The sequence below is a fragment of the Rhinolophus hipposideros genome (assembly GCF_964194185.1).
Source record: "Rhinolophus hipposideros genome assembly, chromosome: 2".
Taxonomy (NCBI): Eukaryota; Metazoa; Chordata; class Mammalia; order Chiroptera; family Rhinolophidae; genus Rhinolophus; species Rhinolophus hipposideros.
In genome coordinates, this window is record NC_138048.1 from 35,569,405 (window position 1) to 35,591,508 (window position 22,104).

Sequence of the window (22,104 nt, forward strand, 5' to 3'; positions counted from 1 at the left end):
GAAAAAAAGTACATCATTCTATTAATTCATTTTTCTCTCTTTTTTCCTATTTTATTCAACCTGAGCTTTCTCATATGAAATATGATTCAATGTGTCTCATGTGAAATCCAATTTATCTTTTCAATTTTCAAATAAATAATGATTAGCAGCAAAAACACAAGTCTAAGATCTGATCTGAACTTGACAGAAAAAAAATCACCACATTCAGTTTTATATGTTATAAACAAAAGGTTTCAAAATGCTACCAGACATATTTGATTTTTAAACACTTAAGTAATTTCTGAAAATTATTTTCCTTGTGATTACTTAGACAAAATGTTAGGAAACATTAGGAAAGATATCAAGAACAGATGAAAACAGTAATATGAAGGCATATCTGTTTAAAGCAGTAATAAAGAAAGGAAAGCAAGAAACCCAAAAACTTGAATTATATAAATATGAGGTTGTTACAACAGCACAAACATTATTATAATCAAGGTATTTTTTGTGGCTTTCTAAAGCCAACAAAAATGGCAAAGTAATGAGAATAAGCAGAAAGGTGATTTTATGAAAGTTCTTTTACCAGAAAAAAAAATAAGTTAGCAAGGATCTTAAAATAATAAGATAGAAGAACTTTAAGAGATAGTTTCTTCAAAACATTATTTTTTCACCAAAAATATTATTTTTCATTGGATAGAAAAAAAAAGGAATCCATCAATAGAATTCTCCACATAATCACAGAGCTGTCCAAAATACATAAGAATTTTAGCAGTCATTAACTTAATGTGCTTAAGGACAAACCTTAAAAGTTGCTATTTCCTACACTCACATTCAAGGTTTTATTCTGATATCTTTCTCTTTAGATTCATGAAGTAATGGAAATCCCTATTTTCTATATAATATGGACAGTGTTTAACATTGGTAAGTAACATATTCAGCACTAATAAGCTATTTATAAATATTATGAATAGGTGCATATGGATAGTCTGATTAAAATGGAGAAATTTTGTTTCTAAATATGACTATTAGGAGAGCAAACCAATGTTTCATTCAGAGTGGTTTTTAATACTCAAAGAAATATGGTGTTCTTACTTTTTAATAAGTTGCCTTTGTAACATAGAGAGATCTCCTTTTACTCAGAGAAATAGGAAAAAAGATAGTTGGTGATCTTGATATTCTGCTCAGGCATTCTGAGAGGAGATTTGAAAATTTCCACCTTTATCCAAGCTACTTAAAAAAGAAAAAAGAAAAAAAAACTCACCATACTTTATATCTCCACATCTAATTATTAAGTGTCAATCAAAGCTGACAGTAGGACAACAAAGCCACACAATCATACAGAAGGATATACTTTCAAATGTCATTTTAAATTTATGAAATTGCATAGTTTTACAGTCCTCTTATAAAAAATGTCACAAAGTGCCAACCATAATCTTTTCTCTGAATAGTGAATACAACACATTCACATACTTAATGCATTCACCTTTTACTCTTACAAACAATGATAAAAATCCTGGAGTCTAATTCCTGTCTTTTTATTTCTTGATGTGAAAATGTTTATTTCACATCTATCTGTATTTTCTTACCTCTGGAAAGAAGTGAAAAGTGTTAATTATGAAGTGAATTATGTTAATGTTGTTTAATTATAAATAAATTTATTCTCATAATAAATTATTTAAATAATACAGGAGAAATGAAAGATTAAAATCTAGTCCATTCCTGAGCCTACACTGCCTAATTCTTATTCTCAAAGGTCATTTGGACAGTCTGATTACAATGTGAAGAAATTAATTATTAATAATTTTTGTATGTTCCCTTTGACATACCCTATGAATTGAAATATAGGTATTCATGGATATGTTTATATATAATTATTATTTTTAGATGCAATTATATAAATAAGTATAATTATATATATTTATATATATTGCATGCCTCTGCAAATGCATCTGTAGGATAATTCTTAGTGGAGAAATTTCTATGTCTAAACATTTATGCATTTATAACTTAAATTAAATTAGTTAATATTAAATTATATCAGCTCAATGTGATATATTTCAATATGGTCCAGATATAACTCATTTTAAGAGTTTAAAGTTGGGCGGCCCATTTTCTGAGTTAGAGCACAGTGTTTGTAACACCAAGGTCGCCGGTTTGATTCCCCCCGTGTGTGGACCAGTGAGCTGCACCCTCCATAACTAGACTGAAAACAACGATTTGACCTGGAGCCGAGCTGTGCCCATCCATAACTAGATTGAAAACAACGACTTGACATGGAGCTGATGGATCCTGGAAAAACACACTGTTCCCCAGTAGTCCCCAATAAAAAATAAAAAATAAAAGTTTAAAGTTAATCAACAATGGATCACAATATATAATCATTTTATAAAACAAATAAAAACAACATTTAGGGAAAATGCTTTGAGAAAAATAGTTTATGGCTAACACTGGAATTGAATTTTGAAAAGCACAGCCCAATGACAATAGCAATCATGAGTTTTTAAGATTTAAAGTGAAAATAAAACTAGAACTTGAGTTAGATTAGGCTAACAAATTACAGAAAAACATTTATAATGCATGTGGTTGTTTCTAGAATTTGCAGCAATGTAAAAGCAACCAAAATTATATAATGCCTAATGAGCTAATATATGTCATTAATGCATATGGTAATTAGCCAAACATTTGGATGAGTTCATGTTTAAAACCATTAAAATTGCACAGTTCCCTGAAAATGTTAGTAACTATGAAATAAAGTGGATATATACCTCTTAATTTCTATCCATTTTTGTTGGTATAGAATAAACACATTAATGATATATTGTATATTATTCTTTGCTCTTTTACTGGGATGGAGGGAGACATAACTGTGAAAAATTTATCCTCACTTTAATTATTTTTCTATTTACATAAAGAAATTTCAAATAAGTCCTTTCCATTGAAATAAGTGAAGATCTAGAGTAAACAGCACTGGGATGGTCAGTGTGTAGACGTCAGAGATTTTATAATCAGGGTCAACAGACTTAGTAGATCTGTAATTTCTAGCAAGCATTTTGACAAATGGGAAAACAGCCAAAATAGGGAAACTTTGAACCTCAGGTCTATATAGGAAGTGAAGCTGTGTTCAACTCTTCTGAAAATGAAAAAAAATATGTATAATACATAATCTTCCAGAAGTGTTTTTCAACAATTTATCCTTAAAATATGTTTTCTTATATTTCTTGAAGCCTTATCTCTCTCTCTCTCTCTCTCTCTCTCTCTCTCTCTCTCTCTCTCTCTCTCTCTCTCTCTCTCTCTCCTCTTTCCTTTCCTCCCTCCCTCCCTCTCTCTCATATTAAGGAAGATTTAAATTAATGATTTTATTTATATTAGGGATCGCAATCAACGTAAATTATCAGTATCTGCTTGGTTCCAAATCAAGTTGTAGCAATAATACCTAAAAGTGTATTCATATAAAAAGATGCTATCTCTTTAATAAAACATCTTTTCCAAGACTTCCATTATGAATGTCTCAATGATTTACTGCCCTTGCTTTTTAGTATGACACATATCTGCACTGCTCTCAGAAAAATTCACTCATCACTTCACCAGGATCAAATTTAACGTACAATGTCGACTATTGTATAAGGAACAATACATTGATCCAAATTTGGGTTTGATTCGATGCCAAATATAGTGCCACCTTTTATTGTTTATACAGAAAAATACGGTCCTTCATTTCTAGGAGCTTCCAAACTATCTGAGAATTAATGATGATCAAAAACAACAACAAAAAGTCAAATAGTAACAACATATGATACATGACAAATGAATGAAACGCAGTAGAGTACTGTAGATTTTTAAGGAAGAAGGGCAGTCATAACTTCATAGAAGAAACTTATCTAGAACCATCCCTTGAAGATGAATGGGATTCAGACTTGTAGAAGAAAACAAAATCCATTTTAGGTGTGAGAGTAATTGTGTGAGTAAAGGAAGGGAGGTGGACATATGCATGGTACCTTGTAGAGAATTGGTAAGAGGATACATATCCACCTGGTCAGGATAGACTTGGAGAAAAAACTATAGGAAATATTTATTGAAAACTAGTTAGAATCTAGATCATTCTAGGGCCATAGGCCCATACTAGTCCATGGGGACTTATAATACAAGTTTAAGGAAAGAGCATTTTATTGTATAGGAAAAGAGAAATTCTTGAAAGTCTTTTATCTGAGATATTAATGCTTTATAAAAATTAATCTAGGTATAAGAAGTAACAAGGATTGTTAGACGGAAGATAATACTAATACCTAAAAGTTACTCAGCACTTACGTGTAATAGAGACTGTACTGGTGACCAACATGGATTGTCTCATCTTAAATATGCTCAAAGACTGATATTATGATACTGTCTTTTACAGGGGAGAAGAGACAGCTAAGATAGGTTCAAAATTTTCCCCAAGATCTCCAAACTAACCCACGAATGAGCCAGAATTTAAATGCAGGCAGTAAATTTTTAAGCCAGAATTCTGGAGTCAACTAAGTAAAATTAGTCATTTGTGATAAATTGCTTTACTGTGTAGCTACAGTAAAAATAAAAAGGAATGAAAGAAAGGGTGTTAAAGACAAGTAAAGGAAGTCAGATCAGATCAAACAGTGCTGTGCAAGCACAACACATTTAAGGAACAACATGTTTTGAGTAAGGAAGCATTAGTACTATACGCATTTTCTTTGCAGAAACTTGCTTCCGCCTTTTCCTAAAGTATATGGTCATGCTAATGATAGCCAGTTATCTTAGAATGATTTAACAGAAAATTTAAGATGAAAACAATTTGCAGATGTCTCAGAATATACTCATTTTGTCAGATTGCTCTGTTGGTAATGGTTTGATTTTGTCTGACTAATTTTCCCTAATATGTGTTCAGTAGAAATGAGAGAAACCAGCTTTGTTGATAGGTTCTTTAAGAAAAATTAGCATTGTCCTTACCTATGTTTCCTAAAGGCTTTTTTCCATCTGATTTTTTTTTCTTCAGTTTCTCTTGGTGTAGACATAAAGGTAGCACTCAAAATTTACTGACAGTAAACTCCTATAAAGTTTAATCTAAAACAGATTCTTATGGAAAAGTAAAACTGACAGTAAGTTCATTGCCTGATTTTTGTCAGGTCTCACCTATCTTCATTGGAGACATACTATTGAATAGCCTCACACAAATAATATCGAATTACAAATACAGATACCTAAACTTGAGTAAATGTTTGAAAAGCATTAAATCAGGCATAAAATTTTTCAGCCAGGAAGTTTCTACAAAGGCATATAGCAGGTGATTGATAAATATTTATTATTGAATGAGCGATGTAACTTTAACTTGAATATAAGTTCCATACCTCTTTTAAAATGAAGTTTACATAATATTTATTATGGATGATCAAATAAACATAATTTGTGTTCCCACAACATTTAAGTAAAAATGGGAATCACGATCATGCTTCTCCTTTGCTTAAGACCCTGAAATGACTCCACGTTTCACTGTAAGATAAAAGTCCTCACAGTGATCTTGTGTGACCTGACACCTTCTACCTCCCTGATCTCAGCAGTTCTGATGATCTCTCTCTCACTCACTCTACTCCACTTCCTTTGGCCTCTCTGTGATGTGAAGACATTAACACTGGCTGTTCTTTCTGTCCAGAACCTTCTTCAAAACTGTAACATGGGTGATCCACTCTTCTTCAAGCGCTTTTTAGAAGACATTAATAAGATTAACTCTTACAATTCTATTTAAATATCACCCCCCCCACTCATTCCTGACACTCCTCATCTTGCCCCACCTATATACTCTGCCAATTATCATCTTCTAACACATCCAAAACACTTACACGTAATATGTATTTTAAACTTTATGAGTCCTTCTACTAAAATGTAAGCTCCTGGTGAGCAGCAATGCTTGTTTTGTTCACTATTGAATCCCAAGCATCTATCTCATCCCTAAATGCTAGGTACCGAATTAATATTTGATGAATGAAAGAGCGAATGAATGAAAGCACCTTCATATTCTCCAATGAAAATTGGCCTCTAAATAGTAATCTTGGATTTCAAAGCTACCTCGCAAAGAGTCAACAACTTCTCTTGTTGGCCAATCTTTCACCAGGGATGCATTTGTGGATATAAGTCTGCCAGGACATATTTTTGCTAAGTGTTTAGAGCAATTACTAGTTTAACACTGTGTTTTATTTCTGAAGTCTGGTGAGTTTGACTTTATAAAATGTCAGTTAAACAGGATGAAGCAGATACTTTTAAGTCATAAACATTCGTATTATCTTTGATAAGAGTAGATGCTAAAAAGCATGTCTCTGAGACAGGGAAAATCGACACAATTATCTTAACTTACATGTTCTTTAAAACTATATCTGTTTCATCTTCGAATCAAACTCCTCGTTAGCTTGACACTTACAGATTCTCAGTAAATATTTGTTGATACAAGAATTCATTTCAAAAATCCCTTTTACCTAGCACCCCTGTAAGTGTCAAGGATTTTTTACTTTAGCTGCTGAGACTGGAAAATTGGGTGATTCCATCTCCTCTTCTATCCAATGAAAAATTTTGGCTAAGTGACTTCAGTGCTCCTTTCTATCAATTTTCTCTCATTTTAACATTTCTGCTAGTTTAGAGAATTTCTTAGATGAAAGAATACTAGGAGAAAGATTAATGAGTATTTTTTTCTTCAAATTGCCATGCTTCAATTATGGTTCTCCTTAATTTGTGGCTTAAGATGTTCTCTTCACCTCAGCTGAAACTACAAGCACCATGTCGAAAGTATTTTATCACTTCCTTCTCCTTGTTTCAATATTAGACCCCAACAGGAAACAGTTATAAACAGTAAACAGATAGTAATACTGGCTGAAATTCATCAATGACAAGAAAATAATAAATTCTATTATTTTGGGGTCTGTGGCCAGTGCACAATATTGTGTATTAACAGGGTGGCACTGCATCTAAAGAACAATGTGAACTAAAGATGGAGTGACAGGCCTTCAACTGTATCTTGGAAATTTAATAATAATAAAAAATACTAGCATGAGCAAAAGGTAAAGAAAGAGCATTTAATTAAAAACATCTTTCTTTAACAATTTTTTCTATAGTCCCTTTACTATTATCTTACATTCACATGTTTGATTCAAAGCTTGCCTCTCAATCTCATTTAGTTAGCCAAAGAAGTTATCAGAAGTATGATTTGTAAAAAAGTCCTGCTATAGTCTGCATATTTGTGCCTCCCCAAAATTCCTGTGTAGAAACTTAACCTCTGAGGTGATGGTATTAGGTAGGGCCTTTGGAATGTGATTAGGATGGAGGCCTCGTGAATGGGACTACTGTGCTTATAAAAGAAGCCTGACAGATGTCACTACCCCTGGTACCATGTGAGGATACAAGGAGAAATCTACACCTCACTAGAGGGCCCTCACCTGACCACGCTGACACCCTGATGTTAGATTTCCAGCCTCCAGAACTGTGAGAAATACATTTCTTTAATTTATAAACCATCCAATCTATGGTATTTTGCTAAAGCAACCTAAACAAAGATAGGTCCCCACAACTACAGCCATTTATTGAATGCCTATCAATAGTCACAAGGTCTCATGAAATGTCATTCTTAGAATATGATAATTCTTGTCTGTCTTTCTGGTCTAGGAAGTAGATTATAAGGGCTAGGAAATTGCATTGAGACTTCTTTCACACATGCCTATATTGGAATCCAAAATCGATATCCCCATTGTGAACACAAAATAAGTGCTATTTCTGCCCCTTAAAAACTGACTAATAAGTTAATTCAGTTAATATTTATTTCTTTTCTCTAGGCACTGTGTTAGGCTCTAAAACAATGTTTTCTAGTAGAATTTTCTGTAATGATAAAACGTCTAAACCTTCACTATGCACTATGGTTGTCAATAACCACATGCGGCAATTCAGGATTTACTGTTTAACCAGTATGACCAAGAAACTGAATTTTACATTTTATTTAATTTTAATTAATTTAAATATAACTTTTCATAGCTACATGTGACTAGTAGTTACCATATTGAACAATGTAGTTCTAGAGATATACCTGTGACCAGCACGACCAACAAGAGCTCTGCTAGCAGACAGTTTATAGTCTCACAGACAATTGAAATAGCAAAGAGTGATAAGTAGGGCAAATACTCTCAAAGCCTCTTTTTCAACTGTTGTTAATTAATATGAAGTGGAAGTCTTTGGCAGCTATAAGTATCCAAATTTTGGCGATAAGGGAGGGATTGAGGCCCTCATTTAAATATTTCTAACAAATATAACGTGTGATATATATGTATATGACTGTCAGAAACATTCAAAAAGATCAAAAACTGCTTCCCATGAAAAATCTGCTCCTGACCATCTTGAAAAAAATAATCCACCAGATATGGCCGCCATCTAGTTTTGGCAACATGATTGGCATCACCAGGAATAGGAAGAAGGTCAATTTTAGGTCAATATAAAGATGACATTTCCAATGATTAATTTGTAAACAATGTGATGATGATTTTCTCATCTCTATAGTTGTTCAAGCAGAGATTGAATGATAAATTTGAAGAATAGTTTAGGATGATTCATATATCATGAGGAACTTGGATTTGAAATGGAACAAATATGTTCTGTTTACCCACATGGTTAGTTGCCTCATATATAAAATGGTCATAGCAACATTGTCTAAAGGCAAGAAACTGGATATTTCAGTTTTAAGAACCAGGACTATCTGACCTCCTCTGGTCAGTGAATTAATGTTGTGAATTAATATTGATTCAAGTTATTTTACTTTGTCAACTAGTGTTATTGATAATAACTTAATATAATTTTTATAGGTTAAGTGAGGCACTAAAACTCCATCAAAAAAATGAAAAGTAAAAACCAAAGCTAAGTAGAAAACATCGAACCCCATAATACAATTTTTGAAACCTTTAATAACATGAACTAAATCTATTCAATTGTGGACTAATAAAAGAGATTAATATGTAAATTTGATTTCCAAATCGCTTCCACACCTTCACCGTTGTAGTCTCTAGATGTTCATTACCCTCATGGTTGTTTTGTGGTGTTGTTCAGGAGAAGCTTTACTCCAGAGACAGAGAGAGCGAGAGAGCAAGAGAGTACAGAGTCTGAGAAGAAGCACAAGGATGCAGAGACTAGTCAGAAAGAAGGGAAGGAAGGAAAGAAGAGAGGGAGGGAGAGAGGAATTTGCTAACACTGTAGTAATGAGGTGGTTTAGAGAAATAAACGCTGAATCTGCTCTCAAGGAATATGAGAGAAAATTATTATTTTCAAGTAATTTTTTTAGGTTTTAACTACAGTTGCCATACAATATGATATTAGTTTTTTCAGGCATCCAACATAATGATAAGACATTTATATAACTTTAGAAGTGACACCATGCATAATTATTACAATATTCTTGACTATATTCCTTATGCTTTACTTTACATCCCTGTGACTATTTTGTAATCACCACTTTGTACTTCTTAATCCCTTCACCTTTTTCACCCATCTCCCCAACCCCTCCCATCTGGCAACCATCAGAATGTTCTCTGTATCTATGAGTTTGTTTCTATTTTGTTTGTTTATTTTGTTTTTTGGACTCGACATATACATGAAATCATATAGTATTTGTCTTTCTCTGAGAGAAAATTATTAAACTAAAGTGACTAATCATAATTTTAGGTGTTTTTTTATATGAAAACTTCTTTAAAAATAGAAAGCTTTCAACAGAGTAAGAGCCAGATTTTGTGTGTAGATTAAAACATTGTACTTGTATTACCTAATTTTACCTTTCATCGATTTATTTCTCAGTTATTTCTCAGTTATTTGCAGTACACTGTATTTCAAAACGGAAGATGAGCTTTGTCAAGTAGAAGAGGTAATTGAGCTTATCCACGATGCCTACTTGGCTGCAATTTGTTTCATTTTGGGGCTAGCTGATGGACAAGATGTCATGACTGTAAGTATGGGATAATCAGCTAGTTATTCAGGGAATGGAAGGAGGGAGAGAGAGAGAGAGAGAGAGAGAGAGAGAGAGAGAGAGAGAGAGAGAGAGAGAGAGAGAGTGAGAGAGAGAGAGAGAGAGAGAGAGAGAGGGAGAGAGAGAGAGAGAGATACTCTAGGCTCAATGATCTAATTAGAAAAGACAAGGAGCAAACTGAAAAGAAAATTATAACCTGGGTGGTAATAAATAAGGAATTATCTAAGTAGAATGGTCTAATGGGATACTAGACCAAATGTGTTAGGGCAAATGTTAAATGGAGACAGATAGTAAACTCGGTTTTTATTTGGATGGCACTAAAACTTAGCGGCACACAAAGATAAGAGGACATCAGATCAGGGGCTGATGGGAAAGTGTCGTAACACTTGGGAAAATTTATCCATTTTTCTTAAATCATACGTAAATGTGGACACCTGTTTTCTTGCCTTTTCATTATTTTCTTTGAGAGAGAACCAGAAATAACTGCTTAACTGAACTGATCTGAATTTGGTCAATAAGCAGTTTTGGATTTCTTAAAATTAAAGAAAATATTTAGTTTATTTAAATATTTTGGAGTAGCTTGCAAACAAATTGAAATAATGTTGATATATTTGAGGAGATCTTTTGTTTGATATTGTCACAATCTCATGAGGTAAACAGGGTAAATACCATTATTCACATTTCACTTGAAAGAGAATTAAGGCAAAACTATGATAAATGACTAATATAATGATAACTGCTCATGATTATCAAGTCAATGACAAAAATGTCACTTTCATATTTTTAAAGAGGGAAAAAATTAAATAGACAGCTGTTTTTTACCATTCCACCTATACTTTCAAAGGTTACTTCCTAACATTCTCTAAGAATGTATGGTTTTTGCCAAATAAGTCAGATATCATTTATACAAATATTCATCAATTTTGAAGAAAGGCAGAAGCAGAGGAATTATTTTTCTCCCTTCCAATGTTTTCTGTTTTTCTTATATCTTTGTTTGGTTGTATTGTTTTGCTTATTGGTGTGTGTGTGTGTGTGTGTGTGTGTGTGTGTGTGTGTCTGTCAGTCTTGGCTGTATTCCTTTGATTAATAAAATCAAATCCAATATTAGATTTGTGCTATTCACAGTATTGCTAAATAAAAATTCACATTTTCATCAGGATGTAGGAAACTTAACAGACCATGACCCCTAATAAAATAAAATAAGATGATGGAGCTTTAATAATTATATGTTCAATTTCAGAGTGACAACAAAGGCTGTTTTCATGGTGAGGCATTACTAAATGTCACTATTCATCTTTCTGCCCTAATTCTATAAATTCATATTTGAAAAGCCTCAATTACCTAATGAAATCATTTGGAAATTATTTATTGAAATGAGTAGTTTTCCACAAAACACTCTGGTTTTCCCTTTCATACTGTTAGTGGAAGTCTGTTCTCCACCAAGGTTTAATGGACATCAATGAATAGCCCTAGAGACAATTCTTTGCCCTTCAGACGATTTTTCATAGCAGAGGGCAGTGCTGTTTGAATTTAAATGATGCTGAACTTGAGGCCAACAGTTAAGCAAACTCTACTAGACTTTCATTACATTTTTCATCATCTAAGTATAATCATAAGCACTTGATGCTAGCTCCCACAGCCTTCATGTGAATGATAAATATCACATTTAAGTTTCCTCTTTAGAAGAGAAACAAGATTTCTGGGGTGGATGAAGAAATGACTTCAGTTGAATAACACAATCTGTTTACCAAAAGTGCCTGCCATTGGGAAAAAGCAAAATGCCTTGAAAATGGAAATTGGCTTGACAACTCATTATTTAAAATATGTACCAGAGGTGCCAAAACAACATAATCACATTTTAAGAGATGTTATCTATCCTCAAGCAGTAGTTTGCCGTAATGAGAGATGTCCAGACGCTGATGATAACCACATTGAGCACCTCTTGGAATTGTGGAAGTCAAACGTGACTTGTATTCATCTTTTATTATTGGTGTATATTGAGTATTACAATTTTAATACAGTTTTTTCCTTTCTTAAAATGTGTACAGATTCCTTTGGCCATATATATATATATATATATATATATATATATATATATGCATATATATATATGCATATATATTTGTATATATGAATATATGTATATATATTCTACACTATGGAATGCATTTCTGAATACAGAATTAACCTATTAGCCCACTATCAAAATAAAGCTTCTAACTGAATGCCCAATTACCCACTTAAAAGACCCCCACAAATTATTTGGGCAAAGGCCTCTGTAAACAGACCTGCCTGAAGGTCAGCTGAAGAAGTCTATGATTCAGTAAGGGGAAAGAAAATACACAGAGAATTCAAAGCACTGTCCTTGTTATTTCCTCAAATCCAAACAAAAGACCCTTTTCACGTTACAATTTACCCAGGTCTATCCCAACAGATTTTATTTATTTATTTTTTAATTTACTTTTTAAATACAGTTGAGATACAATATTATATTAGTTTCAGGCGTGTGACATAGTGATCAGAACTTTATGTACCTTACGAAGTGAACTCCAGGGTATTCTGCTAAAGTGAAATAAGTCAGACAGAGAAAGACAAGTATCCCAGTAGATTTTCATTCCAACAGTGGACTTGCATAAAGACAACAGCTACTACCAGCAGCATGTAGTCTCTCTAAGCCCTAAGAAATCCCACCAGACAGTAAAATAAGTCAAGGGTAAATAAATAATCCACTCTAAAGTAGCTTACTTGGGATTTAAGTGATTATTCAGGCCTTGATAACACTAATTGCTTTACACACATGGCCTATTGTTCTCTGTGCTAGCTGAATTTTTAGTGAAGGAAAAAGCTGGTGACACATCTAATTTCAGTAACGAAGCCCTGACTACGCCACCTGCTCACCTGATTTGATGCATGCATACATACATACCTATGGCATTATAAAAAATGTATTTAAATAAAAGTTTTCAGCCTTTCAGAATTATAATGAAATGACCAGATAAAGAGAAAAGTAACAACTGGTATGCTATGCAACATATAATGCAAAGTTTCTCTTTTTTGAGGCATTATCCTCAATCAGTTTTGCTCTCTAAGGACTTTAATTCAGTATAGAATATCCTTCAGATTCCCCCAAAGCTTCCATTTTACTTGTATTAAACTTCAACCTGCCTGCTTCCATTTTATTTCCGTCACTCAAACACTGAGGAAAATATGAGAATTGATTTTAAAAGAAGTATACACCTCGGTGACATTAATAATCTACAAGAATTCCATTTCATCTCAAGCTAACCAAGACCACACTCAGGCCAGAAGGTCATGAGATCATGAAGAAATGGATAGTTGCCCACATACACATTAGTGAATGACCAAAATATATGTAAGAAAATTGGTACTATCTTTGCAAAGTGTTAGTGAACTGTATTGTATGGTTAAAATATTGATCTCAAGAGCCAAATTGTCTCTGTTCAAAGCTTGACTTTGCATGTGCTGGTTGGGTGACACTGGGTAAGTTATTTAACCTCTCTATGTCTCAACTCCTTATCTCCAAAATAAGTATACCAATAGTTCCAATTTCAAATGGTTGTGAGAGATATTCCAGTTGAGTTGACTAGTTGTGACAGTAACCATAAGGCCCATAAAGATCTTCAAACAGTGAGCTGGGCGAGCAGTTGAGCATGCATTGCGTTAATTTTTATAAAACTGTTATCATATTGTAAACTAGACAAAATCCAGATATTCTAACCAATTTCTTTTTTTTCATTCTTCCAAATACCACCTCCACTGTACTCATTCTTCTGCTTTCTTTGAATAATTCACTGATGTTAAGAGTAATCAAGTTTTAGTCAAGTATCTAGCTGTAAGTCACAGGGCAGTTTATGTTTTCACCTAGCCTAGAGGTTACTGATGTCTTTTCTGTAAATGGACAGACTGTAAATGTCTTAAGCTTTGAGAGCCACAGAGTCTGTTGTAACTAATCAATTCTGCCATCGCAGGGCAAAAGTAGTCGTAGGTAATACAGAGGATACACAAACAAATAGGTATGGCTATGTTCCAATAAAACATAATTTATGGAAAGTGAAAGTTAATTTTTATGTGATTCCCATGTGTTATAAAATATTATTCATCTTTTTCCCCCCAACCATTTAGAAAAGTAATTTTAAAACACCCACAAAAAACAGTTTTCGCTTGCTGGACATACACCAATAGGAAGTGAGTGGTATTTGGCCCTCAAGGGATAGTTTTTCCAACTCTGTTCTAATCCATTATTTCTACTAACACTGCTTAACTGTTATATTTTCTTTTTAAATGAGAATTACACGTAAATTCTTTCCAGATTCTTGACTATTTAGTAGTCAAATTAAAAAATGCCATATTAATGGCCTAGTATTGTATTATAATATTAACAGTCCTAATAGTTATCAATATTAAATATTCCAAACACAATTTGGCACATTCCTTCATTTTATTTCCCCTGACAAGTAGGAAAAAAGTAAAGGGTACTTCAGAAATTGGTACTGAGGTCGCTCACTCTGGCATAGAAAATGTAAAACTGTCTACCTGATCAATTTAATGAAATGTCAGCCCTGGATATGTCAAATGACACAGCCATTGGAAGAACTGAGGGAGGCTCAGTAATTGGAAAGATAAAAAGTTCTGTCCAGGAGGGAAACTCTGTTCTTGATCGAGATAGGGAAAAAGATTGAATGTGAATAATCTGATCAAATATTTCAACTTTGGTATCCAACACAGTCTGGTTAATTAATTGTGTGGCTTTATTTGAGAATTTGGATTATGGTGGAAAAATAAACAAGGGAGAGATTGCCCAATGAATAAAGGAACTCTATTACTCTACAGCCCTACTCTTCAAGGAGTTTCTTGAGGATTCTATGAATATATTAAATATTGTCTAATATTTATGTTGCCTTGGAGCTCTTTAACATGGGGAATGAGGAAAGGAGAAGATGATATCAGGAAATAAAAATAAAGGAAGACAAATCAATGTAAATGGGGCCTATATAAATTTATATTTGGAAATTCCAGAGACTTATGGTCATCAAAGATCATTTAAAAATTTAATTTAGTCTCTGCTGTGTTAACTCTGAAGAGGTAAAATTTAGAGTAGTGATGAATTGCTTAGGAGAACACCCAATTCCCTAAAACTGGTGTTGACAAACTATAGTCAAGGAATCTTATTGTCTCTCCTCTTGTTTTGTAAATAAAGTTTTATTGGAAGATTGCCATGCTTATCCATTTATGTATTAACTATGGCTGTTTTTGTACTTCAGTGGTAGAGTTGACTAGTTGTGACACATACCCTGTGGCCTGCAGAGGCTAAAATACTAAAATACTTACTAAATGTGGTTCTTTACAGAAAACGTTGGCAAACCTGTACCAGGAAATCTTACTATTCCAAACTATGGTCTATAGGCCAACAGCATTTGCATCAAAAAAAAGATTTTTAGAATTTAAAATCTCTGGCCCTACTTCAAATCTACTGAATCAGAATCTAAACTTTCCCAAGATCCTCAAATGACAAGTGACACATCAATAGCTAAGAAGCACTGCCCTAAAATAATTTCTTTTTGTTGACAAATACATGAAACATGAAGGTGTAGTGGAACATGATGCTATCATTTTATGGCATCCAGTTGAGAGGATTAGACTCTTTCTGCTCTCCCATGTGGTTTTAAATCTTAGTATTCATAAAAGTTACATTTTATAGTCCACAACACAAACTTCCAATGTGGGGATTATATCAAGGATTCAAAACAAAGGTTGAAATATTTATACAAAGAGAATATTCTGATAACTTATGAATTACCACCTCTATGAGCCCTGGAAGAAGATCTTTCAATTACTAACAGGCAATGAATGTATTACAACTAGCATGAAGTTTGCATTCACAAACTGTCTAGTTTAAATGATGTGAAGCTACAATAAAAACATTTTTTAAAACTGTTTACAGTTTTGTAGTTTAATCAATTTGAAGAGTTTTATTTTTATACATAATTCTCTTAATCAGCTGTAAAGACAGAACTTGCATCTCATCAGCACAGGTACATGTTAAAAAAGAAAATATAGAAATTCACTTTTCTTGGCTGATAGAAATATAGCTCTATTTAATAGACACTTCATATTTAATATTTTATTATTAAACTTAGTTCAGTATGAATGCACATTTTCAATGTCATGAATACACAGCATGAATGATATGACAAGCAATTTGCATTTATATAACACTTTTCAAAGACTTGGGATCAAAAAGCAAAGCATAAATACTTGTGTAACTTTGCAATTAAGAATTCACTTCTAATTACTCCTACTTAAATGTGCAGTCTCTTTTTAATCACAACATTTTTACACCTGTGGATAAGTGCTCTGACAGAGCCTTAGCCTTGTCTCTAAAGCATACACATTGCATGACTGGATTTTGTAACGAAAGCTACATTTGCAGGGGGAAAATGATCACAAACATGTAACACCAGTGAAAATATTAAAAATATAACTGCATTTAAAAATTGTAAAGCTTTATTCTCTTGGATGATATACTCGTTCAGATCAAGACACACACACACACACACACACACACACACACACACACACCACAGGCGCACACATGCACTTCATACACAAATGCTTGTCCACCTCTAGAACAGGCAAAAGATTCAGGCCCAGATATACTTCTGCTACATCACCAGGAAGTTAAGAGATGAGGTCTATTAAAGTACTTGTAAACCTATGCTTGCCTGTAGTAAATCTTTAGCAACTGGAGCTACAATCGCTAACATGTGTGAGATTCCTAGTTTTCTTGTATAACCAAGGGACCAGTAAATAACATGGTGTTAAAAAAAATGATATCCTGCTACTAGGGGAAAGCACAATTTAGCTGCAACATACGGTTCTGAAGAGCTGCAGCCTCATACATAAATGGAGCTGAGTTTAAAAAATAAAATAAAATTCTGGGAAGATGGTTGTAGCTAAAGAGAAGGCCCTGGTGACAGCCATCTACATAACTGACTGCAGTAAAACACGAAGCTCTATTTTCAAAAGCTGATTAGAAAGTAGATTTATTAAGAACCTATGGTGATCTGGGGACCAGCGTAATGCAAACAGACAAGTCATGGTTCCTGCACTTTGAAAGGCTGCCAATTGGCAGCAGAACAGGGTGGACCCCGAAGCAAACACATTTCAAAAATCCAGTCAATCATGAAAAATTAGAATAAGTCAGAAGTTCTTAGATTTTCAATACAGTATTAATTGTGTGGAAAATCATTTTAAAATAGACTGTCTCTTTAGAAAACAAATATTGAGCCTGATATAAAGATACCAGGCATTATGCTCATCTCCAATGAATAAAGCAATGACAATAACAGCAACAACAATTCTAATAACTATAATGATGATGATGATGGTCATAAAGGAGTGTTGATAAATTAGACAACACTTCCTGCACTCAGGAAAGTCACAGAATAGAGGAGCAAGGGGAAAGGAACTAAGCAGTGTGATGTATGCTTTTGCAAACCTATGTGCAGTGCTCTGAGAGCAGACAATAGGGAATATCTAACTCTGTTTGTTGGGAAAGACTCCAGAGAAAACAAGGAAATGTCAATAGACATGTGAAATAACAGTAGGATTCTGCCAACCACAATACTGGTGGGGGAATGATGAGTATCAGGGAATAGGAACATTCAAACATGAATATTCATACAAATTCTTTGTGTGACCCTTGGGTTCAAATATAAGCACTGCAGGAACAGCACGTTCATTTGGAGTACAGGCTTAAAGGTAGAATTGTCTCTATTCCCTTATAACTGTGTGACTTTGGACAAGTTATTTAACCTGCCTGAGTCTCGGTTGCCTCATCTTTGTAATGAAGAAAGAACAGAATGTACCTCTAAGGATTGCTGTCAGGACTTAATAATAATACTTTCTGTTAAGAAGCATTTCGGATTTTGACATATGACTAATGTTTACTAAATGTCAGCTCGTGGATCTTTTGTTTTGTTTTATGTTTTACCTCTGTCTCTTTATAAGTAAAGCTAGAGCCATTCCCCATATATCGTGAATAAAGCAGCACAATAAGCACCCTTCTGCTTTAGGAAGCCAGTGTGCTGCTAGAGTCCAGAGGGAAAGGTGATGGTGTTGACGTTTAAGAAATAAAACACAATACCCTCCACCATCTTTAAGCCTGCTTATGCCCCTGCTCACATTTCCCATTACAATATCTAGTCTTTATAATAATCCTGTAAGAAAGGTAATATTATCATTCCCACTTTACAAATGAGGAAACTGAGGCTTAGGGATAAAATAATTCTGCAAGTTCAAGACACAGGATTGGGTTCAAGTCATGATTAAAATTTAGGTGTTTTAATTAGGGAAACGAACCATTAAACACTTTACTAAGTGGTCCTAAGATAGAGTTTGGTTGAAAATAATCTGCCTTCAGGAATTGAACCATAAAGGGAGCCCAGGTTCCATTTCCAGCAGGGTGAGTGGCCCAAGAATTCAAAGATTCCCCTACTAAAACCCTAAAATGGGGATTGAAAAAAAAATTTTAATCACATTGGTGAGTTTGTTACAGAAGGAAGGAATCTTCAGAGATCAAGAATTATGTGAAAGCAGGAATACTACTAGAATACCATTTTTCAACAAGGAAATTTCTATTAACTCTTGGAGACTTTGAGCTACCACTTTGATGGCCATAAGGTGTAGGAGACAGAAGGTAAAGCCTAAAGTTCACCAAACATGGGTACTCTACTAGACGACTTCCACATATAACTAATACCCCTGAAGGAAATCAGAAGAGAGAGGAGCCCACTTACCATGGCTATGAGATCACTCTAGAACCTACGGCACAAAGAGCCAAAACAGTTAGGATATTAAGAGGATGGTGAGATAAAAGCCTTTTGCTAGTTTACTCCATGTTGCCAACCAATGGTGTTATAGATCCATGCAGTAGTGTTCTTTCATTTGTCTTCATTCCAAATCCTACTACATGAAATCAGATTGCAATTGTATGGAAAATCACTTGCACCTCCAGTATAGACTTGCTGGCTAAACTATGCTAATTTCTGACAATAACAACTACAATAAAAATACTAGAAAGAACAGTCTTCAGACTGACTTATCTTTTCTCCACTACACATCTGGAAATGTTTGCTTGAATCCAATCATTTTGTTTCAGAACTGATGTTTTTAATTTAAAGAATTTCTGGGAGTTAAAATTAATTGTGGATCAATTTGGGCTTTATATTTTCTTGAGTAGACAGCACCTCATTCTCACTGCAATGATACCTCTCCATCTCATTTTTGTTAATTGTATTGTATTTGAGTTTCTAAAAGGTCCATTCTTTATATGCTGTGCTTAGGGTCCAAATAGACCATGTTGACTAAAGGACATTAAAAAAATGGGTCAGGAAGAGAGTGTAAGGACAAATTTTGGGGTAGACAGGGATGTTTCCACAAGTAGACAGGAGATCTGGCATAATGTGACGAAGTATGTGAAAGAAGATGGAGAAAAGTGAAAACACAGCAGTATGTTTTTCTTACAGACTGACAAGGCACAGATGACTCATACCAAGAATTCTGGAGCCCTAAACTCTCACAGTAGTAGTGTTCTGCTTCTCTTTCTGTCTATTCTCACTCACACGTTCCTTTGTGTGCTTCTACTCTCAAATTGGTTGATTATAGTAGGATAGATTATTAAAGGCTTTGAAAGCTAACAAAAAGTGTTTAGATATAAAAAGTTATACAAAACAAGAGACTTTGTAGATTTTCGAATAAAGGGGTAGCATGAGAAATGTTGAACTAAGGAAACTTTAGAGAGGCAGAAATCTGTTGGATGGCCTGAAATTAAGAATGGAAGTCAAAGTTGTAATCCAGATAACCTGTGGCTTTTTAAATCTTTCCTATATCAAACACAGAGACTACTGGTTCTTAGGATATAAAGATTTTGTGTTCAGTTTAACCAACACTGATATCGCACCTACTGTGTGCTTGGGTATCTTACTGGCTGTTTAAAACACAGAGAGAGTCACCATTGAAATTTGCTTTGGGTTTTATAAATGTAAAAACAAAATCAATAGCAATATTTCAGGCAAATAACTGGAGAAATAGGAGAAATGTTTCACAACTTCCTTTCATCCGAGATTTTTCGATTATACTAGAAGTTTAAAGATGAAATAATTTGAGAAAGAGTCAGACAATGCATCTGCAAAATTTCCACTTGGCTAATAGTTTCAAATTTTGAAGGTAGAAAGACATACATTTGATTCCTGGGTCTGTCATATTTTAGCTGCAGAATCTTGCATTTCTCTTTGATAAAATGGGGATAGTAAGGCATTTCACAAAAGGTTTCTGAGTACAATAAATTAGAAACTTTTGTAAAAATTACCTAGCATACATTTTTCTGGCCCAGAAAATTTTCAGTAAATATTAGTTTACTTCTTCCCTCAATATTCAAAAAAAAACTGAAAGCATAAATTGGAATTTCCAGATCCAATCATTTTCCTTACAATTGCAAAGATCAACAGCTGACGACGTAGCCACTATTTCATTTTCACTCACAGCCACTAGCTTCCTACGTGTGTAGAGAATTTCCTTGCTGTTTTGGAATGTTGCACAGCCCTTTGCTATTTTACAAATCACTTCAGGTCACCTAGAGGATAAAAATTATTTAAACGAATAAACAAACAAACAAATAAACAAAATACCAAACCACATCTCCAAGAACTATATATATTCTCTATATAAAAGAGGGAGAAATCATTATAGTTCACTACAGGATAACAGTCCAAGGTAGCAATGTATGTGCTCTTTTGTTTTACTCTTTTCTTTAATACAAGATGAGACTTGTATTTGAAGAAATTCCCCCAAAGTTCAAAAGTGTCTTTCTGCATTATTATTAGGATTTTGTAATAGTAAAGTTCCTATCATTTTCTTTTTTTGTTTTTCACCATGCATGATGGAGCATGGGCAACAAACAGAGTGGAATAGACCTGATTCCAATCCTGTCTGGCCGATTACTGTCTTATCTTCCGAGAGTTACCTCACCTCTCTGAGCCTCAGTTTCTTTCCATGTAAATTGAAAATAATACTGTACAGAATAATTGTGAGGATTAAATGAGGTAAAACATAAACATTTCTTTGCACAGTGTCTGGCATAGAGAAATGCTCAATAAATATTAGTGATGATTCACAGCCATTTTTATCAGGTAGGGGAAACACGTTCAGTGATATGTGCCGACCCAGAATGCAGGTTCCTTGCAGTTCCTTACAGAGTTATATTGATAAAATTGTGAGAATCTCAAGGTTCGAGCCTATTCAACAGTCCCATTGCAGAACCCTAGACATTGATATTTGGATCTAAAATCAAAAAGCCAGAGACACTAGAATACAGACATGAGAGAACACTGATCAAGATAGTTTAGAGAGATGTGCAGGCTTACTCTTTAGTAGAAGAAAACTATTTTGTGGATTCTTTTGTTTTGTATATTCTTTTTTTTTCCCGACCTCCCCCAAGTTTCTTAAAAATGTATTATTCTAAGGAGACCACAAGTAGTGTGTTATCTTTTCTATAATGCTCACAGATATTCATATTCACACTGTTCAAATTACTGCACAACCAACCCTCCACGGGAAGACGAGAGACCTGAAACATATACAGTGTCTGTTCCTTCCTCTTTCTACACTCAAATGTCAAAAAAGAGCAAAATTTTAAAATTGATATAATTTTTTTTCCTAAAACTTTTAAAAGTTAGAAAAGTTTTTCTTAAAAACAATTAAAGATAGTTTCAGGGGAAGAGAGAGGGAACGGACGTCAAAAAGTGGAAAGTACAACCTGAGGGATTTGTCTGAAATCAGATCTAGGCTGTACACTTCGTATTGTCTGTTTAACTGGGTGGTGATCTTGGACAAGCCACCCACCCTCTCTGAGCTTCAGTCCCTTCACTGTCTTGAAAGGTAACCGTGAGAAGCAACACAAGATGATACGTGTGAACGGACTCCTCACATCCTTCCTCCTTTACAAGTCATGGACACATTCACCCAGTTGCTACAGACATTTATAAATTGGCTTCTGCCTTATCTAGGCCTTCTTCCCATCCTTCTATTTTTAAAACCCTTTCTCAACATCAGCC